The sequence below is a fragment of the Eufriesea mexicana genome, unplaced genomic scaffold, assembly GCF_001483705.2.
Source record: "Eufriesea mexicana isolate 0111107269 unplaced genomic scaffold, ASM148370v2 scaffold1145, whole genome shotgun sequence".
In the NCBI taxonomy this organism is placed as follows: domain Eukaryota; kingdom Metazoa; phylum Arthropoda; class Insecta; order Hymenoptera; family Apidae; genus Eufriesea; species Eufriesea mexicana.
In genome coordinates this window covers 170,274-178,630 of record NW_016909253.1, presented here as the reverse complement: position 1 = coordinate 178,630, position 8,357 = coordinate 170,274, and the positions used below count along the sequence as shown (strand labels likewise).

Below are 8,357 nucleotides of genomic sequence, written 5' to 3'. Positions count from 1 at the left end.
AAATTCGTAGAATTATTTTAACGTTGGTTGCGTTGAATCTTTAAGCGGATTAGTAGCTCGCGAAGCGAGAAAAATGTCGTTGGTTAAATGGTTAATTAAATTTATTACATTTACTACGCGATAAATTGCGGACAAAGAATGTAAATTCAACGCAGCACGCTCGAATTGAAAGCAGAAAGCAACGCGAAGCGTTAGGTATAAAGGGGCTTGGGTGGCAACTAGTATTATAATTGTGTCGGTGAAATTACACTCTCGAATATACCGGCGCGCCGTTATAGAAACATTTACAATTACCGCAGACAGAGCTGCAATTTCAGTTTGCATATTCTGTTCTCTCTCTTCCTCCCTGAACGCGTTTGCCGTCACAAACTGAGTAAAGAAAAATGCCCATCTTTTATGCAGTAACATGAATCGTTAATCCAGCCATTGTTTTCTTTATTAGAAAAACAAGGATATCATTTATACGTATGAATTTCGTCGTACTAAGTTTCAGTTGGGACGAGGGCGCGTGCGCCGCTTCGAACGGGCCAATGGCGGGGTGCGGCGCGAACGCAGCAGCCAATCAGAGCGTTGGACAGTAAAGGAGCAGCTACGCGGCGCACGGTCAGCCGCCGAGTGGCGCGGTGCTCGCAGTACCGCGGCAACCCTCGAGCTACAAGCATCGTGTTCGATGCTACCAGTGACCCGTGCGTGCGTCGTGTCGTGAAACGTGAGAACCTCCTTCCCCTTTTCGTTCTCGTGGCCGAACGCGCGACCAAATTCGTGCGCGTGCCGTGTCTGTGCGCCGCCTCTCTGCCTCTGTCTCTCTTCCTATCGTTGTCGCACGCCGGAAACTCGCGTGAATTCGCTGTGGAACGCTGACGGCCTGAAAAGCGATCTCGCGCCATTACGTGTCCCCCGTCACGCATTCGTTTCTCTACGAAAACAATCCCTTTCACGGGTATCCCTTCCGACGTTTGTCCACGAGTTTCCCCGCGATGCCTGTGTGTGATATGTGAGGTGTGTTCTCGCTGTTCTTCTCCACTGGCACTGTTCGTCCTTCCCGGAAGGAGCGAGGGAGTGACGAGCCGAGTAAACGTCAAGCATCACGAGTAAGGTATGACGATTAAAGTAATATACGCAGTAGTAGAATACCAATGGTGGTATATAATACGTAGTAGTAGACCCCTTAGTGGTATATAACACGTAGTTATGCACGAATCCCCCCCATTCGAGAAATTGCGACGAATACGTGCTAGAAACTGCGACTAATTCTCAAGTCAAGATATATTGTTGTATCGGTCGTTCACCCATGAATCTCTCGTTCGACGCGACCGTTTTCCGAAGCGTCGCCCGAGGGTGGGGCGAATGTTTTCAATCGTGTGTATTCGCGCGCGTTCTCCTTATACCCAACCGTCCCTTGCCGTTCCTGGTACCGCGGAGAATCCCGATGTTTTTGCTCGGTAGTCAACACGTCCGTTGCGTAACGGCCAACGGTAAGGGCAATCTCGGCGCGTATAATAGAAGCTACGTTTCGCGTCCTATAGAACAGTATCTGTCCACGATTTCGCGTCAAATATTACGTTTCGCACGCGGCTTTTACAGAGTGAAATTTTTACGTAATTCTATCGGTTCAAAAGGGTAGATCGTGGTGAAAAAGTCAACGACATGCGACCAAGGAAAACGGTTAAAACTAATAACGAATATCGTTAGGAGAAACACGAGCGTGTGCCGGAAGAGCTCGACTGCGCGTGCTGTTCTGCGGTAGATTTGTGGATTTGTTACCGGAGGTTTGTAACCTGAAACAATTACGCCCCAATTGGGCCGTCCTACGTGCATGCCTCTGTCAATAGACTCTATAGTTAGACAATTTGCCGTATTATCGTCGTGTATGAACGGTACTCGTTTCGAACGTTGAAAACCGACAAACCGTAGCGTATATTGGTCCTAGAAATCATCCCGTTTACGACATATCGCAATTTTCGACCGTTTTCCGCGTAATAGCCCGCTGGAAGGATCTCGAGTGACATTTTTCCTCCGCTCTCGACGGAGAGAGTTCGGAGAGAGTTCGGAGAGGGAAAGTTTGTTTTCGCGATAATTTTTGTGCCAGCGTAGGCATAATTGGCCCAGTTTTGAGACCGCTAATGCGTCGGTGCTCGAGTGGTCGAGTATACGACATTGTCGCGGTTGATTGTCGGCGGCCATGCAGTTTTTACGCGATTACCGAGCTTACGCGCTGCAAGAAGCGGCCGCTAGTTAGGGCTAGCGTCGACACAGCATGGCGGAGTGAAACGCAATAGAGAGGTCGGGAATTCGTTAGGACAAAAGTTCATTAATTATACAGAGCAGCTAGGAATCGAGTTTCAACGTTTTCCACGAGTAGTGTCGCATTAAGGTAATCTTCGAAGCTAGCTTCGACGTCGATCGATCATTCTATTATGAATATACAGAAACGTTAGGGGGGCACGAGTAGATTATAACTTTAATACGCGTATTCACTAATTAAACAGTCTATCCCGATACTTTTTTCGCGAGATATCGTGGCCGTTCGATATCACGTTAACATGCTTATTAATCGATTTTCAATCAATTATTTCCTACTGCAAAATTATATATTCGCTGTATTCGGAGCATAACGCTCCGTTGCGGCTCTCATTACCATTTCCCCATTTAATTATCGAGAATGTATTAATTAATTGTTACCATCGTTAATTCTTCCACCTCTCCTCCCACGATTATTCGTGCGTGTTCGGCCACGCTTCCGCTCCACATTCACCTATAAACCCCTTCGTACGGACATTTACATTTCGCGAAAATATGTAAAATTTCGGCTCGGAATAATTAGCCGATATCTCGCTGGAGTATTTTCGTGGATACAGGGCGCGTAGTTGATCCCCAGGAACACGCGTTTCCGTTTCCCGGCGTCCAACGGCCTGGATCGGGACAGCATCGGAATAAGTAAAATAAGAAGGGTGCAGAACGAAGATGGGTTACGCCTGGGAGGAAAGTTAACGACTGCTGGAAGGTGGAGGGTAGCAAGTTTCACCTCGAACCCCGTGTACTTCTAAAACACGGCCGAGTCGGACGGGGCGCAGTCGAAATCGGTCCGGTTCGCCGGCCCTGCGACCGAACTTTTGTAACGGATTCTAGGGATGAAGCACTCGAGGAATCCGATTGAAATTGAATATCCAGAGAGACGGAGTGCGGCAACTTCGCCTACCCTCGATGTTCCTCTCACCTCTCGCTTCCGGTCCCCGCACCCTCGTCGACGTCTCACTTTATTATTGCCTCGACTACACGGCAGACAGGGCGCACAGGGTGGCCGGTTATTCTCCCTCCCCGTTGTAAATCCTGCTTCGAGCAGCCAGTCTAACCGAAAAACTTTTTCCACCTTTTTATTCAAACATTATTTAAAGCGCGGCTGCAGCCGCGAGTGTCGTTTCTTCTTTAACTCCCAAGGAATCCTGCAACCGATCCAAACGCTCAGCCCTGAGACTTATCTTGGGGAAAACTCCGGTCTGTATCGAAGAACTTTCCCGGTTGAGAATGGGTGAATAGGACGAATCTTCGCGGCAGTTATGGCAACTAAACCTTCGTTGTGCCAACGTCGTATTGTAGGAGTTATTTTCATTTAAGTCCCACATGATGGTGGTGGAAGGTTCGCGAGGTGAAAGGAAACACGAAATCCTGAGAACAATAAAACTATAATGTTTAACAAGGAGTTTAAAATGTATAACATGAGCACTCTTCAGGTTCTTCCTCAACCTCACGCATCTTCTCTCTTCTCCAAACTCACTATCTTTTCCCCGATCAGATATTTCACTATAAACTTCGCAATCGATAGTCTAGCATAAACTCGCACGCACGACCCGTGCTAAAGAATTTCATTTCCCCGTACGATTTTCGAAAGGAACCCAGGGAACCATGACGGTGACACGGTGGCGCAAAAGTTCTCGGTTCACTGGCGAAACAGCGCGCTACCTAGCCCGAGAACACGCGTGTCCTAGGTGGTTTTACGAGCGACGGAACGGTGGCGGAATTTTTCGTTTTATTCAGCGGCGGAAAGCACACCGTGGTGCCGGAAGTCCGCGCGCGTGCAGAACACCTCGCAGCCTGGACCACGGAACTGCCGTTTAAATTTATGTAAAATCTCCTCGCGGTCGGCGAACAGAGATCGAGCGAGCAGAACGAGAGGACAGAAGCTGCCGCGCTACTGCTGCTTTTCGTTATTTACGAGCCAACGAGTAATCGCGTTCGCGACAACTTGTTGCTTACTAGAAAACTCTGAACTTGGCCGCGGGACCATCCATCGGTTCGTTTGTTCGCCAAGGTAATCGCGCGGTATCGCGCGCACGCGAGCTCCGCTCGTCGATTTGCGCGATTAACCGTGGGATTAGTTTTCGATTGCACGGTCGAGAACGATTCCCGTGGCCGGGGTAGAGAGAAAAAGAATTCCGCGCGCCACCCGTTCCGCTAATTCCATCTACCCTCGTTTCAACGGAATCTCGAGGATCGCATCCCCGTAACGCGTCCCATCCGTTAGGCGAGAGCTAACTGGCGTCCCGATCTTCGTCATCGACGTTGGCCATGTCGACGCTGTCTCGGGACCAGGAAAAACGAACGAAATCGAACAGAATCGGACGAATTAGACGGTGGATGATAAATTCAAAAGGGGGTGGATTGTTTTCGTTTCTCGAACTTTTCGGGCGTAACCTCGAACGTTCAGCTCGCGAGCTAAGGACCGGAAACCGGGTCAACGGTGGCGAGAGACAAACTGCTCGCCGAGCAACCTGCGAGATGTCATACCGAGAGAGTTTCGAAACGCGGTGAAATGCGAGGAAAAAATACGAGGAAGAGGGAAACGAGAGCTTGGGGGAAGGGAGGAAGGAGCTCTCTTTCCTTTCTGGCACGAATCCGCAGCCGTGGGAACCTTTCTGTCCGCTGACGGTAAACGACACACGACTTGGCTGGGTGAAATAACGTCTCCGTCTGTTTTTGCACGAAATACTCGTGGATTCGAAAAACCAATCGTAACTCCCGATTTCCCGACGGTCAGACCGGCTCGTGTTCCGTTTAAATCCGTTTTTCGGCCAGCTTAAGAGCACCGGCTTAAAAATACTATGCCATTGGGAGCGTGACTTATTTTTAATCAGTCCGCTCGCATAACCATTATCGCTCGATCCATCGCAACAGCTCGCGGATTTTTTCCGCCACGAGACAAGGCGCGTTCAATTTGCATCCCATCGGTGGAGTTCCGTTATCGTTTTTGTCCGGCCGTTAATCGCATAATTAGCGTCCGATGAATTTTTAAATGGGCTGCAATTCGTCGGAAATCCAATGATCCTCGATTTTCCCGATTTCGATGCCCCATTTTCTTCGTTTCCGTTTATTCTCCATCGAACAGGGGGAAAGAGGCCATTCTTTGCCATTGTTTAGCGATACATCGACGTTTCTCGGGCTCCGTTAAGTCCCGCGCGTATATTTATTGGACGTTTAACTTGGAACGAGTAACCGATAACTCAGAACTCGGAAATCAGATGACGGAACTTCGAACTGGTATCTAATAACCGGGAGCTTGTGACTAATGACACGGAATTGCAGGGAAAATAATTGTCCGTGGACAAACGTGCAGGGCCGTCTCTAGACGGCATCGGAGACCACCCCTGTTTTATTTTAGTTTCTTAGTGAGAAAGTAATTACCGAGTTTCGTCTGATTTGGCAACCGGTTGCCGGGAAAACGCGGAACTTTCGGATGTACGCGGTTCGTTAACGAGTCGTGTTAATACGCCAGCCGCTCGGTTACTCGGGTTATTTGTGTTTGCGGAGCGAATTAACACGCCAGCCAACTCGTTCCGAACTTCCGCTACCTGTCGACCAGCGGATAAAAAGATTTCGCCGCGTTTTCAAACGAATCCATCCGCCCTCGTTTTCCGTTTCTACCCCGGCCATTTTCGTGTTTCCCCGTTACATCCCGAGGATCCACCGGACAACAGCACCCTTTCGAAGCTCGGATCTCGATCCAGCGACGATACATAATTGTAATCCCGTGGAGAAATAGGGAGACTTATCCTCGATCTCGATATTAGTCGGTTCCTCGAGAATTTTGATATCGAGCTTGGAATTTCGGTGGCCTTACGGGCGTTATTTAAACACGGCTCGATTACGAAGCTTAAACAACGTGTTCCATCGCGCGAGATTGAAAAAGTTTTTCCCGAGTGGAACGCAAACACGGCGATATGCATTTTTCAATAATTAAACATCGAAACTGTGTACCGTGGACAAGTTCGGCACTGCTCGTTCGCCCTTCCATTTTCTATCAATAATAATCCTAGCAAACATAGAACGGAAATTTCGTGTACGATAGAAAGAAAAAGAGGAAAAAATGAGGAAATAATAATTGCTCGTTGGATGGGAGAAATGAATGAATTTTTCGAGAAATTCCCGATCGAAATTTCTCCTCCGCTCTCGTTCGTTGGAAAATTTTACAGCGCATATCCGAGTCGAACGGCGAGCGTTCCCAATTCCGCTCTTGACAGTGTGTTTGTGTGTTTTGAATATTTCACCGCGATAGCGGCACCGTGCAAGTTGAAAGCTCGCCTGTGGCGACCCGAAAAAGAAATCGCTACGCGGACGAACGATGCTTTTAATCGGCGGGATTACTCGTTTTTCCATTAACTCGTGTCCACGGGATGGAAACGCGCGAAACACGAGCGCGCAAATGACGCCTCCACGCATAATGAAACTATGGATATTCGATTGCATTCGGGAAACAAACGACGAGCGACAGCCATCGAAAACGCGACTTTCCGCCCTTCGAAATTTCCCTGATAGACGGAATTCGAAAAACGGCGTAAGCCAGCGTTCGCCATTTTCGTTTTGTTTCTGGATTCCATTCAGCGTATTCGCTGCAACGCCTATGGACCCTTTTTAGATGGTCTTCTCTTTGCAAATACGGTTTCGAATTCTTCCGAGGCTCAAACGAACTTGTACCTTGGAACAACGCGCAACTACTTGAACGTAGTTGGCGAGAAACAATTGCTGAGAACAAGTTAACACGTATCGCGGTACAGTTGATCGAATTCGCTGCCCGGCAATTAGTTCTCGGCCATTGTACTACATTGTGGCGATAAACAAACAGAAATGCCAACTAACAAGCTGGAAACGCGAACAAGCCCGAGGCTGGAATAAGGGAAGGATTTAAACGTATGGTAACGAGAAGAAATTGTCCTAATAACACTGTTCAACGCTAATTTTGATCTGTAATATCCATTGGGTAATTCGAATAGAGTTTCCTTCTGACAGTGCCGTAGCTACGCGTAACCTCACTACAAAGTACAGTGTAGCTGACACATGACAGTCTCCGAACAAAAAGAACACAATTTTGCTATAAAATTTAGGAAAATTGAGAAAGTTCAAACGAAACTTGGAAAATTTACAATAGGTGTGAAATATGTTAAATTTGAATATGTTAAGTGTTAATATGCAGAGTATACTTACCTTACAATACTTACCGTACAATACTTACCTTACGTTGCTTACCTTAATTCATTTTAGTTTAGATATTACTTCAACAGCTATTGTCTCTTTACTCCTTATTTTCAAAGTCCAAGGAGAACATTGAAAATTTACAAGAGATAGAAAAACTCTTAAACTTTGTGCGTAGCTCTTGGCTTGGTATCGTTTTGCAAATAAAAATATTTGGAAAACGATACCAATTACCAGGTCTCACCACGTGGAGGTGGCTACGCATCGAGACCCGGACATGCGCCCTAGTGGCGCAACCTACTGGTGCTATCCGTATCAAAGATACCCTAATCTAACTTGGAGCGAATTAAGTTAATGCGACTCTACTGACACTTTAATAAATATCGTGTCTTACAAAAGGGACTTCGATTCGGTATACTAAAACTTTACTGTCGCAACGCTAAGATATTTTATTACAAGAGACTCTAATAAATTTTCATAAAAATGGGGAATGAAATATGAAAGACGCGAGCAAGTTAAAAATCGCGACGCGACCGAACGAGTTCGCGATTATTCGAAAGACCGACTAGCGTACGAGACGTACTCTCGTGTACAAGACAACTTCATGCCTCGGCACCCTCCCGATCGAACCTAGCCCATCCAGCCCCCACAGACCCTGCCATGACTTACTCGTGAACGAGAATGGTCGACGAACCAGAGAAACATCCAAAATCAAGCCGAGGGTCCCTAGCGAGGCCCTGTAGCCGGTCACGCAGGCCCCTGCCACATGGGGGAGAAATTAATCATCCCATGGGGTCTGACCGTAGGCCCATATGCAGTGTCACGGCTACAGGACCCATACCCCGGTCGTGCACGCGCTGGTGCCCAGGACGACTAGGGCCGACAGACCCTCG

The 8,357-nt window shown here is 47.7% G+C and overlaps 1 protein-coding gene across 1 annotated transcript in view; it reads left to right on the top strand.

Moving 5' to 3' along the window:
* The first annotated feature begins 650 nt into the window (after positions 1–650).
* LOC108547608 (uncharacterized) overlaps positions 651–8,357 on the top strand; it is a 167,551-nt gene continuing 159,844 nt past the window's right edge. Inside the window, exon 1 of the mRNA XM_017900194.1 lies at positions 651–1,096. The gene's annotated coding sequence lies outside the window, so the exon portion shown is untranslated. The remainder of the gene's footprint in view (positions 1,097–8,357) is intronic.